Genomic DNA, 20258 nt, shown 5'->3' with positions numbered 1-20258 from the left:
ATGTTGGCTCTGCCTCTTCCCACATTTCTGTTCTTTTACTATTTCTGCCTCTTCGTTTATATCACGTATGGAGATGAAATTAAATACAGTTTTTTGGATGCAAAGCAAAGGGTCAGAGGGCATCTTCCATTGGGAGATGTTACAGTAGGGCACCTCCAGTAGAGGATGTTTTAATAGAGGTGTAATAGAGCAGAAAACAAATGTGAGAACTGGCAGACCAGGGACTCCCCAGGACTGTGCCCTTGGCAAAACACCTTACTGTTATCACTTCACTTCGAGTTTAAAATTTGTCTTCATTTATTTACTCACATTTTTAAAAAGTCAGTAAGAAAGGGCAGTGCTCATAGAGTTCAAAAGAGTGTCTAATTTAATAATATTCCTACTTTAATATTTCAGTTAGAATTTGGCAAAAATAATTAGGTAATTAAGTAACACAAGTATTTACTTTTCCAATTGGCTTTGTTCTCTCAAAAATCGGATTGCTTGCTAATGGCCTTTTCATGTCTTCTGGTGACTCTCCTCTGGGTTACTGCCCTCCTTTCTCTCTGCCATTATCAGCCTGTCTATATTTGTGTGTGCTCTCACCTCCCAAGAAGTCACCTGAGAAGTTTCTGGACTGACCTGAACATGTATCATCACTCTAACTATTTTGAATTTTCTTTACAAAAATTTAGATGGCAGAATTATTATTATTGACTTAGAAGATACAAGTCATACTACAATAGATTACTTAATTTCACCACCACAGTAATTTTGAAATATAGTAGGAAATTTTAGTAAAAATGCAGAACATTTTCAATGTTGAAAATATGCTTCTGATATTACTTAATCAAAAGCACTACAGGTTAAAATTAAATGTGCTTCCAGTGATTTGCAACAAATGATTCTTCTTTTGAACATGTCAGTCCAGGACAGTTAAAATTATTTCACAAAGCTTTTCATGTGGTTTCTACTTTATCATGATGAGGTAAATCTCACTTAAGGTTAGTATAATCAAACAGGATGGATATGACCATCAGACACAGAGTAGAAACACAACTTCAAGCAACTGGAAATTATACGACTGAAGACCAGTTCTGAGCCTCTACTTGTCAACTTCCAATAGTGAGAGTATTATCTTTAGGCTACTTTAAAGATATAAATAAATAAATAAATAAATAAATAAATAAATAAATAAAGGAAGGAAGGAAGGAATGAAGAAAGAAAGAAAGGAAGGAATGAAGAAAGAAAGAAAGGAAGGAAGGAAGGAAGGAAGGAAGGAAGGAAGGAAGAAAGAAAGAAAGAAAGGAAGGAAGGAAGGAAGAAAGAAAAGGGAATGAGAGAAATTTGAAGCACAGTGACTAGAACAGCAAAGCTGTTTGAGCCCCACACATGAATGAATTTTCTGATTCAATTGCTGTAAACAACAAAGAACTGAACTCCAGAAACTTCAATGGAAACCCCCTGCGAACTGTGTAGGTGGTATAGCAAGCAAGTCAAATACCATACTTTTATTGGTGAAAAAGATTGTCTGATAAGAAGAGGCTGGGTAAATAGGTGACTAGAAAATGGGTAGAGTTCTTCAGATTGGCCAGTGTCTTCAAGAAGAGACAAAAGGGTGACGAATGGATAAAGAAAATGTGGTACAGTTACACAGTGAAATATTAGTCAGCTGTTAGAAAATATAATGAAATTTTTAGGCAAATGAATGAAACTGGAAAAATTTATCCTGAATGATGTAATCCCAACCCAGAAAGACAAATACGGAACGTATTCACTTCTACACAGACTCTGAGAGGTTACATAAAGACAAGGGATTTAGGGCATGCTCATATATTTCCCTGGAAATAAGGAAGTAGAATAGACTTTGCTGGTGGATTAGGGGCAGGTTCGGATGGGAGTGATCAGGTAGGGGGAGAGATGGGATATGGAGGGAGAGAGTTAGAAGAGAGATGACTGGAGTTGGAGAACATTTGGGGAGCAATGTGGAAACCTAGTACAGTAGAAACTTCCTGAAATCTATGAGTGTGATCTTAATGAAGAATATTAGTAATGGAGGAGATAGAGTCTGAACTAGCCATCTATTGTAGCCAAGCAAGGCATCCAGTAGTGGGACTGAGTTGCATGACTTAATTGTTTACCAGGGTGCTCTTGTGAAGATTTAAAAACAATTCAGGCTGATGCTAGGACATAGGGTTGGTCTCTGACAGCGGGGCTGCAATGCCCAGGACAGCATCTGCTTATTGAATATAGAGAGGTTGAGCTGGTACCTTCCTGTAACTTTCATCCTAAGTTCTAGTCTCTAGTCATAAATGAAATGATTACTAATGACATTATGCTATATTCATACATTACCTTGTCCAGTCCTCATCAGAGAGGCTTCTTCTGGCAGCAGATGGGAGAAGGTACAGAGCCACAGGCAGACCTTATGCCAAGAGAGATATTTAATTGAAAGTATCCATCAGGTCCCTTCCCTCAGAGTTTGGGAATCCTGTGAAAGAGAACTCGGAAAGATTGTAGGAGTCAGAGGGGATTGAGGACACCAGGAGATTATGACCCACTGAGAATCAACAAAGAAGGGTACATATGGGCTCACAGAGTCTGGACTGACAAACACAGGGCCTGCAAGCATCTGTAACAGGCCCTTTGCATATATGTTGTACTGGTTAACTTGGTCTTTTTGTGGTACTAAGTTTGGGAGCAGGTGTATCACTGTCTCTTTTCCATGCACTTGGGACACTTTTCCTCATTCCTATTGAATTGCCTTGTCCAACTTCAGTGTAAGGGCCTTTGCCTTATCTCATTGTATTTTGTTTATATAGTGTTTGATTGTTGTGTCTTGGAAGACTGTCATTTTCCAAAGGGAGATAGACTATGAGTAGACTGGGGAGAGGTGAGGTGAGAGGAAGACCTGGGAGGAATGGAAAGAGGAGAAACTGTGGTCTGGTGTATTCTACATGAGGAGAATCTATTTTAAAAAGGAATAGGCAAATGGAGTTGGGGATTTAGCTCAGTGGTAGAGCGCTTGCCTAGCTAGCGCAAGGCCCTGGGTTCGGTCCCCAGCTCTGAAAAAAAAAAAGCAATAGGCAAAAGGTATTAATTTAATATTTTATTTTCGAGAAGAGACCCACTCTTCGCAGAGTGGCAGCTCATTTGGGATAGAAAATGGAAGCATGTGGGTACTGCAGTTACTATGTAAACCTGGAAACCGCACTCAAATGGAAAGCAGCGATAGAATTCCAGTGAAGGGATTTCAACGACATGATCATGTAGATTTCTGTTGGACACCCTTGTGGCTCCGGTCTCACTGAAACAACTCATGCTCAGAGGAAGACTAAAAGATAAAGCCATTCTAGCAACAAAGTAATTTATAGATAAATATTATTGACTGCATTTAACAGAGTATCTTAAGAACATGGAGACTGCTGCTTGGTCCAAGACCCCAGGTTTGATGAGTTGCACCGTGATTGACAACGGCCCTCCCTCTCTCCTACAGCATTGCCTGAAGTTTTTGGCTCTTTTTTTTCTGTCTTTCTTCTTCTTCACCCCCCCTCTCTTTTTTGTCAGAAAAAAATTATGAAAGTGTCAGTTTCCTTTTGCAGTTAATTCAGGAGAGATCCTCAATTCGAGCAGGGCACATTTTCATGCAAATACAGCAGCACAGTTTCCAGCCCCCTAATAGCTTCTTACAAATGATGTGCCATTACAACGAGGTTTATTTAAACAAATTTAATACATCTTTAATCAAGCTGGAGAGCATTTTCAAAGGTCACGCTCCAAATCAGGATCACTGTACTGAGCTTATCAAAGTATTAGCTTAAGGGGGAGGGAGAATTATTTCTTGGACAAGTAATTTTAGGCAAATCTTTATTTACATTTTTATTCAGTTATTAAATTTTATTCCTTTCCCTCCTCCTTCTAGTCTCCATTTATGAACCTATAAGAAAGTCTGCAAATGGAGCTATAAGCGTATCACTGCAGCCAGGCCTTCTAGAGCAACGTCTTTGAACACAGACTCTGAAAGGCAAGGACAAGAGACCAGGCATTTTCAATGTCAGAGATAATCTTTTCGTGGGTCTAAAGCATCTTTCCCAAAGGTCTCGCATCAGGCTCTGTATGCACTGCTGAAATTCTAATGTAATGATTCTTCAGTGGGTAAGTGAGAGAGGCAGGAAAACTAATGTAGACTTTCAGTCTTTCCATTTCTCTGTTTCTGTTCACTTCCTTCTTTGCTGTCTGCTCCCTCTTTCTCCCTTCAGATATCACATACTTGAAAACAAGTGTGTGCTACTAATGCACCATTGGGACAAACACTGTGCTGTCCTGGTACTGGTAAAACTTCCACTAAATATCTCCTTCGACACTAACCTGACTGTCAAGTTCTCCCTAAATCTTACTTCTTTTCCATGAATATTTCTAAGGGAAAAAGATCAGTTTGAAGCAACCAGGAAAAATTGGTTTATGTTTGGTACAAAATTTCTTAGCAAATTCCAGGACCAGGGACCAATTCATACAGTCTCAATGATAGCAGATTATGAATGTTTTTCTTTTAAATCAGGGATTGCAATTCCATAAAAATTCTATTCATTATTACATGACTAAAGAAGTTATGATTAGACCTCAAAATTAAAGGAGTATGGAACTCTACAAAAGCATGAGAATGTGACGATAAGACAGGGATGGCTGCAGATTTTATCTCTTCCTAAACAAAGACTCTCAAATTCTGAAACCATGACACAAAAAGAGAAAACAAAATTTAGTCACAAAAGGAAAAGTAAATAGCTCTGCTATCAAATCTATACTACACTCTTAATTCACTCCTCAAAATTGCTTGAAAGGTTACTAAAACTAGAATACTCACACAGAAAGAAAACAAGAGGGGTAGTTATTGTAGTTTTATACAACATACTATAACACCATCCATAGAATGGGTTTTCTCAGAGCCTGTCACCAAAATACTTATGAAAGGAGGGAAATTTACACTTTGGAAAGCAAAGTACATTTGGAGATGTTCTCTCTCTCTCTCTCTCTCTCTCTCTCTCTCTCTCTCTCTCTCTTTCTCTCTCTCTGTGTGTGTGTGAGTGTGTGTGTGTGTGTGTGTGTCTTTTAATGTCATTATCCTGCTAATCTGAAGGCTCAGAGCCTTTTCAAGGGATGTAATTCAGAAGTGAAATGCATAGAATGCAGTAGACTTACGTGTTGTCAATTTCAAGCCAATGAGATTACATTCTGTTTTAAAAGGTGATATAGGAAGAATTATCTTAGGCTCACCTACCATGAATACATGACTCACCATCCTTTCTGTCATCCTCATAGAAATTTTGCAGCTACTGGTGCTCATCATTAGCTCCTGATTGGACTACATGATACAGACAATGCCAGCATCTCTACAATGCTATCCCTTAAGAAGCTTGGTTAGATTCAAGCTTCTTCTCTTTGGCATTTGTTGTTTTTCTCAACTCAGTCAAGCTCACCTCTCTTTCCTATTCCTGAGTTCCAGTATTAAACTCTAGAAATACTGGCATAAGGATCATAGTGCCTATGGCACAAACAACTGTTATTTCTCCACTAAGATGAATATGGGATGCATTGTAAGTAACTCTTTCAGACCTGCTGTCCAGACTCATCCTTTTTTACAGTCTTAGACATTTATATTATCTCCTACTCAGTGAAGATACTGTGATTTATTAAATAAGGACTGAAAGTTAAAAACTAGTTTGAAAGGGAATTTTGAAAGGGACATGATTGTGAAGGAAGAACATTCAAATTCTGAAAGAGCAGCATCAACTTTCTCATTTATTTTCCAGCAATGTTAGTCATTCATCCTCTCTAAGCCCAGTTTGAAGGGTGGAGATCCATTCATTTATCCCTTCATTCTTCCAGAAAGCATTTATCAGGTGTGTGCCTTGTGCTTTGCATAAATGAATAATTCCTCTAGGAAATTCCAGTCTAGTGGTGTAGCTGATTTAAATTTCATACATGTGTGTAAAGACCCAGACTTGAGCTACCAGTTGTCTCCTGGGATGCCAAAGTTCCTAATCTCTACAGATCAAATGACATTAACCTGTCTTAGGTGATGAATATGCATTTAGGAGGAGGAAGAGGAAGTAATTTTAAACAAGAAAGAGAAATATATTTAAAACATGGAGACATGAAACACTTTATTGAGAGGCTGAAAATAATTCTATGGTCTGGAAAATAAAGGTAGGTTATGGGTTACGGAATGAAAATAGGACCTGTTAAGTTGGTTCTAATACTTTTCTGAATGAAAATGGATTATCAGTTTTCTCTTTGTCTGCTCTTAAAAGGAATGGAACACAAAGAGAGATTTATAATTCGAGGGTTAAGTGAGTATCAGAGATGTAAGTACCAACTGAGAGAAGAAAGTCAGATAAGAAAGTCAACAAAGAAAGCAAAGGGCTTAGGCAGAGTCAAGAGGATTGTCTAAGTTTAGTATTCACGGTATTTACACTACGTGGTTGAAAATACAATGACATTATGGACATAAATATATTGTTCAATAAAAAAAAACTCAGTGAAAAGGTCATAGTAAAAATTTCCAGAGATATTCATTGTTTAAATTATTCATATCAACAGGCTAGAAAAAACATGTCATTGGAATGTAGGTGATCTCCTTATGCTATTTAATTAAATTTAAAATATGATTTGATTTTGAAGATTTTTTATAAATATTGAGAAACTTGGAAGAGTGGTCACTTTTTTGGCTTTGACTTTACATATTAGTATGTATTAGGGTAAAACACACTTCCAGGGTTGGATGGCATGATAAAATATGTATGGATTCCTAACTTGTACATGAGAGCTGGCTATGTTGTCAAGTATCTAAAAATCCAGTCTTAGAGCATTAAAGTGGGATGATCACCAGAATGCACTGCTTGACAGTATTGCCAACTGGGAAAGTTCAATGAAAGACATTGTCACAGAAAAATAAGATGAGCAAACTAAAGTAAGAGACTCAGTATGGGCTTTTGGTATCCACATACATGTGAAATGTGCATAATATTACTACATGCAGGTGCATATATACAAGAGTATGTACATACATGTATGTATACACAGATGCATACACACAATAACACAGAACAGTATTTTTATTGCCAAGCTCCTCAATTAATATAGTGCTAAAATGATCCCCTTCTATAGAATATGACCTAAGGGAAATACAGGATCATAGCTGAATTAACATCATTCCCCATATTTATAAGTTTACATAATAGAAACAATAAACTATGATACTCTCATCTAATGGAATAAAATAGAAGACTAATAACTCTACAAAATTAAAAGGAACTACTCTGAAGCACTTCTGTCTACTTAATATGGTTTGATTTAAAAAATGATAGAAATTGAACTAAAACTTTAAATACAAAGCCACTTTTTATTGTTGAAAGAGATGTTTAAACTTGGAACAATTTTAGGTTATGTATAAAATTAAACAGAAATGAGAGAAATACCATATTCTTCCTTGTCCTGCAACAGAATAATGATGAATGAACAAACCTTGACAAATAATTGATATTCAAATTCTTACTGTTCAAGTAGACATGACCAAACATCCACTTCTCCCAAATACAAGAGTAGACCACAGACACTATCCATTCAAGTCTAGCTTAGTGAACCAAGAATTCTTGGAGATTCAAGACCATCAATGACAGATCGCTTAAAGGTGAATTGATGATTCAAAGACAACTGGATTAGTGGAAATTCCCCTCTAGATGTGGCAAATCAGGAAACCAATGCTCACAGGACTTCCTACAAGTTTTATAGCCACCTAGGTTCCTTTAAGTTTCTTGTCCTTAGAAATATTACCTACCCTTTGATGAGAAGCTTGCGAATCCTTTAGATCTAAGGATCTTATTTTGCAAGTTTTCTTACTTCTAGGCTTGTAACTTTCATTTACTTCCTGAGCCTTAGTTAGGTTCCTCTAGGAGGAGATGCTTCAGTTTGGAGGACATAGTTATATAACCCAAAGTCATATAGCAAAATATATTGCTAACATAAGTGACTGCTCATGCTCTTTTAGTATAAAATACTATTCTATTATCTAGACAGATCAAGACTTGCTTATTTTGTCACCTAGTAAAGACATGTTGCTTTCAAATTTTGATAATTACCAATATCTTATAAGCATATGCAAAAGTTTTGTACAGGAATGTTCTCTAATTTTGAAAAGTAAATACCAAGGAATCTGTAAATCAAGTACATATTGTGAGATCATATAAGAGAATATAAATAATTTTTATTATAAGAAACTGTCAGTTGCTCTTCCAAAGGACCATTGACATTTCACATTCAAGAAGCAATGGATGTGAGACTCTCTTTTTTTTCACAGTTGCTGTTATCAGTATTATAGATTTTCACTATTGTAATAGGAAATTATTAAACTGCTATCTCATTGTAATTTTCATTTGCTATTCACTGATAACACAATGTGGACCATCTCTTTAGAAGCATAATTAAGCATCAGTATATCTTTATTCACAAGGTATATGCCCAGAAGTTTTCCAATTTTAATTGAGTTTTTATTTACTTATTTCTGAATTTTGTGAATTCTTCATATAGTTTGAATATCAATCTTTTATTGATCAGGTATGTCTTTTAAAATATTTTATTTTAGTTTGTGGCATGTCTTAGCATCTTATTTTTTGAGAAATTTACAGAGGAATAAATTTGAGATCCCCTCAAGGGGTCTTTTAATGAACTATATGCCCAGTCTCTAGCATTTTACTGATGGTATCTTGTCAGAACAGAACACTTTGCTTTTAATGAAGTATAGTATATAGATAGCTTTTATTGTATTGTAACTATAATGCTGTATTCTACAGTAAACTAAATGAGCCAGAAATATACTTCTAAGAATTATATTGTACCTTAGATCATATTACATTTAGGCAGGTCAAATTGTAAACTATTTCTTTTAGGACAGATTGAAAGAAGGACCAGAGTACTAACATATTTATGGCCCTAATGTAGAAAGGATAATCTATAGGAATGAAGAAGTTCACAAAAGTTTTGAACCAATTGGAATGCTAGCCTAACAAAATATAAATCGTTTGGAAGAGAATTAGCTGCATATCGAACGCACAGAATAAATACCCTTTCCCACATTTTTTCAACTGTACAAAGACATATTTTTGAATGAACCAAACTAGAAGACCAAGGCCAATGTTGAGTGTTATAGCAGTAGAATTTGAAATAGAGCTTGTCAGAGTATGAAATGGAGTAGGAGTTACGAAGGTAGGCAGTGTACCTAAAAGATGATAATAATAACTAAATAACTGTGTGATGGAGAGGGATGCAGGAAAGAGAGAGACAGAGTGAGCAATAAAGACAGTGAGAGGAAAACAGAGAGATAGAGAGCCAGAGCCAGAAACAGAGAAAACAAGAAGTTAACAAGTTTGTCTTCCTTTATATTTGAAATTCCTTTATTGACACTTCCTTGTTCTCTCTCAAAGCTACCGTTAAGGGCAGTAGTTTTTCAGTCTTTTAATACTAGACCAAAGGAAAGGAGTGTACAAGGACTGCTTAAGACATGTAGTTTCATCACAATAAACCACAGAAAGCTAAATATTATAGACTTTTGATCCATAAGAAGCCATATGGCCAGAAGCTGACAAGAGATACAAGGTGGGTAGGAATGGGTCACATGGGTGAGCAGTTGAGTAGAAGTAAATGTTAACATAGACACAAAAGAAGTTCTTTTCCTTTTCAACAAGATGTTCAAGATGTACACAAAAGATGACACTTAAAACATAACCCTGTCCTATGAATATAATTGTCATAGCAAGTCATTTTGTCAAAGTCTGCGATTGCAAACTAGAAAACTAGCTGTAATTCATAAATTCTGTATTGCATAAAGTATATGGATACTTGAGAAAAGAATTTCAAAATTAATCTGAAGTTCTAATTGCTTAAAGTGATTCATCTGAGTCATTCTTCATCTTTCAAACTTTCTGTAGAATCATTTACTTAAAAGAGAAAAAAAAGCTTGAAAATTGACTCCCAGTCTGTTCTCCTGCCATTACTCAGTGGATTGGACATGTCTTTCATGTGAGATATATGATACAAATTGATTTTAATAATGCATCTCAAACACAGATATAAATGACCACTGTGTGTTTCATACTCTCTGTTCATTATTCTTAAGACAAATATGTGCAATTTTTTCTTACTTCTTCTCTGTTATTTAATAATTAGATCCTTATGACTTTGTGATTCCCATTAGCAAACAATTAACTAAAGCATCTCACAAGGAAAGCATAGGAAATACTTCTTGAGGAAAGCATATCATATGCCCAGTATTACAAATTTGTCGAGAAGAGACAATTCATTCCTAAATAATAAAGTATAGGCTAATAAAGAGCAGAATTTTTTTCAGAACATTCATTTTCTTCCAAAAATGTTGAATAAATGCACATTTATTTCTACAGGAGTGCTTTTGCCTTGTTACTTTTTGTAAATGTAACTTTTATTTACCCTATGTGATTGTCTCAGAGGCTTACTGCTGAATAAGTTCACCCTTTCTAGCTCTTCCTGGCTAGCTGGTTACTCTCAGCTCTTCTAACTCCAATCTCCAAGCTGACTACTTCAAACTGGCTTTCCTGGACTTTCACTGAATTGTTCTGCTTGGAATGACTGCCTCTGCATTTCTCAAACTGAACTGTGCTGTCCGCACTGACTGTTCTAACTGTTCTAACGAAGTAAAAGAAGCTGTACAAAGTCAACTGAACTGAACTGCATTCAACTGAAATGCACCAAGTTCAACTGAACTCAACCGAACTCCACTGCAGTGTCTGAACGCAACTCCACGGCACTCACAGATCCCTTCTGCATATTTGGCTCACTATGCGCTGTTCCTCAGTAGGCTCTCTTTCCTGCCTGTTCTTGTGTGAGTTGTGTTCCTGTGTGAGTTGTGTGTATCCCATCTCTGACTTATTTTGTCAGATCTTTCCCTGATTTGTCACTTTCTCTGCCCTGCAATCAGACATCACTTTCAAATATGGCTGCTTGCTTCTTTGTTGAAACTAAAATTATCTTCATGGTGTGGGATTAAAGGATGTGTCTGTAGTCCAGCCAGAGGGATTAAAGGTGTTTCATTCCAGCCAGATCACATACACCTAGAAAGATGTGATCTATTGCCAGAGCAGCCATACTGCTGGATTAAAATTCTTCTATAACATTTCTGTGATTGTCAAGAAATCTCATGAAGTTATAGCATTCTAAATGATTGTGTTCTAACTTAACTTTCTGAAGTTAACAATGATCAATACTATCTATATAATATCTCTTAACATAAACATTAGAAAAGCTTAAAATGACAATGCTAATGATTATAATTGATAATTTTTCATTTTGTATTGACAAATCAAAAATGTATTTTATTTTACTATTATTAAACTCTACAATACTACATCATTATTTTATCTGTGAAGTAAAACATTAACTAATGATATTTTAGGTTCACCAACCTTTGTCATTTTAAATTTTTGTGGAAAGTTACTTAATATCTGAGAAATTTCTAGACTAACACATAAACATGCAACAATTAAGCAGTCATCTATATGTCATGCTTGTTGATAGAAGAAAGCATATATATTTATATACATGTAGAGAGATCTATGTATCACTCTGAATTTTTAGTTTTAATTTCACTACAACCAAGATAATGTATTTCTTTATTTCAGTGGTAGGCTATATCGAATATGACTTTATTAAAATACCTCATCCACTTTTCATGTCAAATTCAGGGTTTATTTAAGAAATTCAACAAGAAAGTTTGTCACTGTTATATATAGTTATTGAAAATGAAATAATTTAGTGAGAACACTTCTGAAAGCCAATTCTAAGACTTAACATCAGTTCATTGACACTGATCATTTACTTTGTATGAAATCTCAGATATACTATACACAAAATAGCTTCCATGACTGAAACCATAGTAGGATTGTGAGAGTTTATGGGCTGGACCCCTGAGCAAAATGATCCACCAAAATAAAAAGAAGGAGAAACAGACTCCTTGGCTCATGCTCACTTGTGATGAGTGTTCTATGCTGCTAAGAGACCCCATGTAAAGAAATTTCACAACTTCCTTCAATGTTCTTTTTACTTTTTTTTTGCTTAAAATGTCTCCAAATCAAGAAATGAAATGATACTATTTTTTTTCTTTATAACATATTCAGTTTCAAAAATTTTGGAACAGGACCCACAATGGAAAATGTTCAAACTTTATCCTCTTGATAGATACTAGATAGATATTTCAGAATAAGATCAATATGTCCTCACATTTAAATAGAACATCCCATTACATAGAGCCAGGCTGTCAAGTTTGGATTGCATGTATAATCTTCTTTAAAAGAATTAATGCTTCCAAATGAGTAAGATGAAACAAAGTAGAATATCATATTCCCACTGCCAATCTATCACTTCAAAGTAATACCTAGTCAGTCCATCAGCATCAAGAAGATAGGGACATCTGCTACACTTCTCTGAGACAGCCTAATTTGCATATTTGTAAATATTAAATATAAATTTAGAAATTGATATTTCCCTTTTCTTTTTAAATGGTCATAAATCATTCACAAGTCTGAAAGTGCTGATCTGTTTCCTTCCCTGGTTGTCTAGAAGGAACACTGTAGCTTTAAAACATTCTGTGCTATGACAATGTGCTGGGTAAGGAGCATCTTGTGATTTTAATCTCCACTTTTTAGTTAACGAACATGTTCACAGAAGTGTTTTGTCCAGTTTTGTCTATGGGAATCATCAGACACCGATTCTTTTCCAGTTTCCTAATCAATGAATATTTGTTATTTTTTCTTTATTTTTTTATTTTATGATTATTTGAAGCACTCACAGAATGGAAGCATATTTATGAATCTAAGTCCTATCCAGAGTATAAACAGTGGTGCAAATATATACATATACATATATATATATACATACATGTGTATATGTATATGCATATCAACCAAATAACTTTTATATGTATTAAATATTTTTTATTTTATCCTAGAAAAAACACATTTCCAGCCCATTTTCTATTGTCTCTAGCTCAGAATTAAATATATATATACACAGATAGACAGATGCAAACCCAGACACAGAAAGACACACACGGAAAAAGAGAAACAGGAAGTAGCTATCACAATCATCCTTGATTTTCTATTTGCTTTTCTGAAATGGCAATGGTCTTGCTGTCCAGAATGTACTACTATGATGAACTGAACACTATAATTTATGTTTGAACTAAACTGGAAACTTAGATATGTTTCCGAAATACATCGTTTGCACAAGAAAACTGATTTACAGATTTTTATTTGATATGCACCAACTTATAAACTGATCACATTTTTAGGAATGTTGCTTGTTATTTGTTCTAGAAATGCATGCAAAAATGTATATGTGTATGTATGTTTGTATGTCTGGGTCTCTCTCAGTTTCTTACGAAAGGTAGTCAATAATTTCCCCATGATGTGAAGGTTGCCATGAGCATCTCCTGTAGCTGAGGCTGGGCCAAATCCTACCACACATGTCTCACCAAACCTACTCTTAGCAGTGTGAGCCTAACTTAATCTGTTTTGACTTTACCATTCAATGTCTTTTTTTTTATGATCAAATGGTTTAATTTTTTTTATTAACTTGAGTATTTCTTATATACATTTCGAGTGTTATTCCCTTTCCCGGTTTCCGGGCAAACATCCCCCTCCCTCCTCCCCTTCCTTATGGATGTTCCCCTCCAACCCTCCCCCCATTGCCGCCCTCCCCCCAACAGTCTAGTTCACTGGGGGTTCAGTCTTAGCAGGACCCAGGGCTTCCCCTTCCACTGGTGCTCTTACTAGGATATTCATTGCTACCTATGAGGTCAGAGTCCAGGGTCAGTCCATGTATAGTCTTTAGGTAGTGGCTTAGTCCCTGGAAGCTCTGGTTGCTTGGCATTGTTGTACATATGGGGTCTCGAGCCCCTTCAAGCTCTTCCAGTTCTTTCTCTGATTCCTTCAACGGGGGTCCTATTCTCAGTTCAGTGGTTTGCTGCTGGCATTCGCCTCTGTATTTGCTGTATTCTGGCTGTGTCTCTCAGGAGCAATCTACATCCGGCTCCTGTCAGTCAGCACTTCTTTGCTTCATCCATCTTGTCTAATTGGGTGGCTGTATATGTATGGGCCACATGTGGGGCAGGCTCTGAATGGGTGTTCCTTCTGTGTCTGTTTTAATCTTTGCCTCTCTCTTCCCTGCCAAGGGTATTCTTGTTCCCCTTTTAAAGAAGGAGTGAAGCATTCACATTTTGATCATCTGTCTTGAGTTTCATTTGTTCTAGGCATCTAGGGTAATTCAAGCATTTGGGCTAATAGCGACTTATCAATGAATGCATACCATGTATGTCTTTCTGTGATTGGGTTAGCTCACTGAGGATGGTATTTTCCAGTTCCAACCATTTGCCTACGAATTTCATAAAGTCGTTGTTTTTGATAGCTGAGTAATATTCCATTGTGTAGATGTACCACATTTTCTGTATCCATTCCTCTGTTGACGGGCATCTGGGTTCTTTCCAGCTTCTGGCTATTATAAATAAGGCTGCGATGAACATAGTGGAGCACATGTCTTTTTTATATGTTGGGTCATCTTTTGGGTATATGCCCAAGAGATGTATAGCTGGATCCTCAGGCAGTTCAATGTCCAATTTTCTGAGGAACCTCCAGACTGATTTCCAGAATGGTTGTACCAGTCTGCAATCCCACCAACAATGGAGGAGTGTTCCTCTTTCTCCACATCCTCGCCAGCATCTGCTGTCACCTGAGTTTTTGATCTTAGCCATTCTCACTGGTGTGAGGTGAAATCTCAGGGTTGTTTTGATTTGCATTTCCCTTATGACTAAAGATGTTGAACATTTCTTTAGGTGTTTCTCAGCCATTCGGCATTCCTCAGCTGTGAATTCTTTGTTTAGCTCTGAACCCCATTTTTAATAGGGTTATTTGTCTCCCTGCGGTCTAACTTCTTGAGTTCTTTGTATATTTTGGATATAAGGACTCTATCTGTTGTAGGATTGGTAAAGATCTTTTCCCAATCTGTTGGTTGCTGTTTTGTCCTAACCACAGTGTCCTTTGCCTTACAGAAGCTTTGCAGTTTTATGAGATCCCATTTGTCGATTCTTGATCTTAGAGCATAAGCCATTGGTGTTTTGTTCAGGAAATTTTTTCCAGTGCCCATGTGTTCCAGATGCTCCCCTCGTTTTTCTTCTATTAGTTTGAGTGTGTCTGGTTTGATGTGGAGGTCCTTGATCCACTTGGACTTAAGCTTTGTACAGGGTGATAAGCATGGATCGATCTGCATTCTACTACATGTTGACCTACAGTTGAACCAGCACCATTTGCTGAAAATGCTATCTTTTTTCCATTGGATGGTTTTGGCTCCTTTGACAAAAATCAAGTGACCATAGGTGTGTGGGGTCATTTCTGGGTCTTCAATTCTATTCCATTGGTCTATCTGTCTGTCTCTGTACCAATACCATTCAGTTTTTATCACTATTGCTCTGTAATACTGCTTGAGTTCAGGGATAGTGATTCCCCCTGAAGTCCTTTTATTGTTGAGGATAGTTTTAGCTATCCTAGGTTTTTTGTTATTCCAGATGAATTTGAAAATTGTTCTGTCTAACTCTTTGAAGAATTGGATTGGTATTTTGATGGGGATTGCATTGAATCTGTAGATCGCTTTTGGTAAAATGGCCATTTTTACTATATTAATCCTGCCAATCCATGAGCATGGGAGATCTTTCCATCTTCTGAGGTCTTCTTCAATTTTGCTTCAACTGTTTGATTGTGTTTTCCTGGAATTCTTTCAGGGATTTTTGCGATTCCTCTCTGTAGGCTTCTACTTGTTTATTAATGTTTTCCTGTGTTTCTCTAAGGGAGTTCTTCACGTCTTTCTTGAAGTCCTCCAGCATCATGATCAAATATGATTTTGAAAGTAGATCTTGCTTTTCTGGTGTGTTTGGATATTCCATGTTTGTTTTGGTGGGAGAATTGGGCTCCGATGATGCCATGTAGTCTTGGTTTCTGTTGCTTGGGTTCCTGCGCTTGCCTCTCGCCATCAGATTATCTCTAGTGTTACTTTGTTCTGCTATTTCTGACAGTGGCTAGACTGTCCTATAAGCCTGTGTGTCAGGAGTGCTGTAGACCTGTTTTCCTGTTTTCTTTCAGCCAGTTATGGGGACATAGTGTTCTGCTTTCGGGCGTGTAGTTTTTCCTCTCTACAGGTCTTCAGCTGTTCCTGTGGGCCTGTGTCTTGAGTTCACCAGGCAGGTCACTTGCAGCAGAAAAGTTGGTCTTACCTGTGGTCCCGAGGCTCAAGTTTGCTCGCAGGGTGCTGTCCAGGAGCTCTCTGTGGAGGCAGCAACCAGGAAGATCTGCGCCGCCCTTTCCGGGAGCTTCCGTGCACCAGGGTTCCAGATGGCGTTTGGTGTTTTCTTCTGGCGTCCGAGATGTGTGTGCAGAGTGCAGTCTCTTCTGGTTTCCCAGGCTTGTCTGCCTCTCTGAAAGTTTAGCTCTCCCTCCCACGGGATTTGGGTGCAGAGAACTGTTTATCCGGTCTGTTTCCTTCAGGTTCCGGCGGTGTCTCAGTCAGGGGTCCTGCCGCTCCTGGGCCCTCCCCTACGGGAACCCAGAGGCCTTATACAGTTTCCTCTTGGGCCAGGGATGTGGGCAGGGGTGGGCAGTGTTTGTGGTCTCTTCCGCTCTGCAGCCTCAGGAGTGCCCACCTGACCAGGCGGTGAGGTCTCTCTTCCACGGGGTCTGGGAGCAGAGAGCTGCTGCGGGCTGGGATCCGCAGGTGTGGGACTCCTAGTAAACACAGGACGTGCCCGGTCCTAGAGGAATTCTGCCTCTGTGTGTCCCGAGTTCACCAGGCAGGTCTCTTGCAGCAGAAAAGTTGGTCTTACCTGTGGTCCCGAGGCTCAAGTTTGCTCGCAGGGTGCTGCCCACGAGCTCTCTGTGGCGGCATCAACCAGGAAGATCTGCGCTGCCGTTTCTGGGAGCTTCAGTGCACCAGGGTTCCAGATGGTATTTGGTGTTTTCCTCTGGCGTCCGAGATGTGTGTGCAGAGTGCAGTCTCTTCTGGTTTCCCAGGCGTGTCTGCCTCTCTGAAGGTTTAGCTCTACCTCCCCACCATTCAATGTCTTACAAGTTCCTGAAGCTATCTGAACTAATTCTTACGAAAGAATCAGCATTTTACCTAGTTAATAGTATTTCTTCTAAACCATGGTTAAAGGAATTTTTAATGTCTCTTAACTCAGATATATCTAAGTGAATATATCCCACTGAACATGTGAAACATCAAACAAACAAACAAAAAAAGCACCAGCAGCAGAAAAAACACCCCATTTAATGGTTTGGCTATGAGTCTCTTGATCCTCTTCTTAATTAACTTCATTTGTTTCTTTTAAAAACAGCCACTTATTTTGAATATAACTTTTAGTGTCTTTCCATTACACACAACTTAGAAAATAAAGCAGAAGAATTAAAAGCCATTAGCAGAGGTCACTCTTACAAGCTTACATATATCACAGTGGTCTTTGCACAAGTTTTTGAGAAATTTTATAGTTGTAGCATAAAACCAATGAGTAGTTTAGTAACTCATCATGTACTCTGAGCAGAAACATGAAAGACAGATTGACTTGATAATAAGCTTGAAACGGAGGCTTAGAATTTGCTTAATAGCCTGTCTCACTGTTAGAAAACATTGAAATGTATAACACAGTAACATGTGTACTCCAAAAGTGCGGTGAGAGAGTTGATGTCATAATAGAAATCATATGTATTAAGTTCTACAGGCCACGCATTGGTAGTGGCTGACAGGCAATGTTGATTGTTCAATGAATATAACTCATAAAAGACTAGAGAAATGGCTTTAAATTAAAAACTAAGGCTTTTTGATTTTTTTCATGTTGTCAAATATTTCAAGAAATGAAAGGCAGTTATTGGAAGCACAGTTTCTTTGAATTTTTTGCGTGCTTTCGAGAATCTTTTCAGCCCTTGATGACTTTTATAGATGCCAATAGGTGGTGACAAGTCAAGGTTAGGCTAATTTTATCAAAAGATATGGGGGAAAGGGAGAGCAACTCATTTCCTACCTAGTCAATTCATTTTCTTCCTTATCAGACAAGCTAAGGACATTCGTTCAATAATAAAAGATCTTAATGATTAATTTCTAAGAATAACTGTTTTATAATTCAGATGGCTATGCTCTACCCTGACATAAAAATGTCAACCTACTGGGCTTTAGTAATTGTGTGTCTGCTCTCTGTGCATGTTATGATAGAAGCAGAACACTGGGAGTTTACCTACTCGGGTTGACGAGATCTCTGGCTTATGCACACTAAAAGGATCAGGCATCCGTCCCTGCCTTATTTCAGGCATTTCAAGTCTCCAGAGTAATGACATCGTGGAGTTGTTCTGCAGCATCAAGAATTTCTGCCATGGCTCTACAGAAATTTTCCTAATCTTTGAAAAAGAAACTACAACAATTGGATCATTAGCTTTTAGATTTACACATATCACAAGCATTGAAAATTCAATACCCATACATTGCAAATGAAGTGATGAGATGTCAAAGCCCAAATATACTAGATGTCACCGATGGAAAAACCCAGGTTCTACACCTTTAACTTGTGTTCACAAGAAGGCTTCAGCAAAGGGGAACTCCAAATGCTGTCCTTCTGTTGTCATTTCTTTTGTAATATTAAAGAGTAGACAAGTCACTTTCATAAGAACACAGCTATAATTTGAACAGACATCCTTGTAGCCAAGTGCATTAAAATTTAGAAGACATTCCCAAGAGGAATGCTCAATAGGGGTAATATATATGTATATTTCTATGTATACATATATGTATAAAGGAAAATGGGTAGGTCAGCAAATATAGGAAAATATATTCATAATAATTAAATATTTTCTTCTTATACTAATCCTTTTTTCTTTCATCACTAAGGTAATAGCTTTAAAAAAGCTGATTCAAGAAAAGGTGAATGGACCTAGTTCTCTCAGTGGTAGGACTCCTTCACCTTATCTTGGTTAGAACCAGTAAATAATTCTCAGCAGCATGGAGAAAATCCAGTGCAGTTTTCTGCATTCTAAATCAATCTCAGGTTTAGGAGACAGTCCAGGCTTAAAAGTTATTACAACTCTACTGTTTTCTCTGATAAATTACATGAATAACATTTGAGACAATGCATTGTTAAATATTTATGTCTAGTACTATAGAACCAAGGAAAGCACAAGAAACCCTAGAAGAATAAATATATTTACCTAAATAAATTACTAAGACAAATATACTCCTATGTGCTCTGTACCAATAAACAGTAGGTATTCACTAAATTGTGGAATATAAATGGTTCATTTCCTCTAAATGTACACTGAAAGATCTATAACATGCTACACATTTCCTGTGCTTTGCATATATATTTCAATATTCATCATGAAAAGCCTTGCTTATGTGTCAATATACATTACTTTGCATATATTAAGAAAGGCTTTTTTAAAAATTTTAACATTACGGATGTTTTTTACTATGAGGGAAAGCTTAGGTCTTATTTCATGATTAACCCTTTCACAGCTCATCCTTTTTTCCCTACATGACATTTGCACAAAATGAATTGCCTGCTTAGACACAGCTAACTAAATAAAAGCAGGCCAGGGCTGATAGTATGAAAAATGGATTTTCATTACTGTTTCATTGATTCTTGTAAATAAGGGCCTGAGGCCTGCTCCGAAAAGGCTGCAAACAGTAATAATTTAATCTGAGGTGACACAGACCAAAATGTATGTGGACAAAAATCATCCTTGAATATTAAACAACAGCCTCAAGACAGAGCAAAGTGTTGCGGGCGAATTTAAATGTATGCAGATCGGTGGGTAACATATTTAAAAACAGAAATTAAAGATTCCTGTCATAAATCACATTTGCTGCCGAGGATATGCCTTGTTATGCTGGCGTTTAAGGAAACCTGAAAGGTTAAGGCGGTGGGTGCATTAAATCGTACAAGGATAATTAATACTTTTCTTGTGGCTATTTATAAGAAATGGGAAATGTAGTCAGATCAGCTGTGGCACTGGAGTAATTTGAGGGGCAAGCAATGGAAGCATGAGTCAATAGTTTGAACTGGACTGATCTCAAATGTTTAATGATGCCGTGTCCCAATTTGGAAGCCATATGAAGTTTTATGTATATGTGTGGATTTTTTTTAAATTAGATAAAATATAATTTGTCTACCA

Source organism: Rattus norvegicus, chromosome 3, assembly GCF_036323735.1.
Source record: "Rattus norvegicus strain BN/NHsdMcwi chromosome 3, GRCr8, whole genome shotgun sequence".
Classification (NCBI taxonomy): Eukaryota; Metazoa; Chordata; class Mammalia; order Rodentia; family Muridae; genus Rattus; species Rattus norvegicus.
This window is presented reverse-complemented; position numbering follows the sequence as displayed.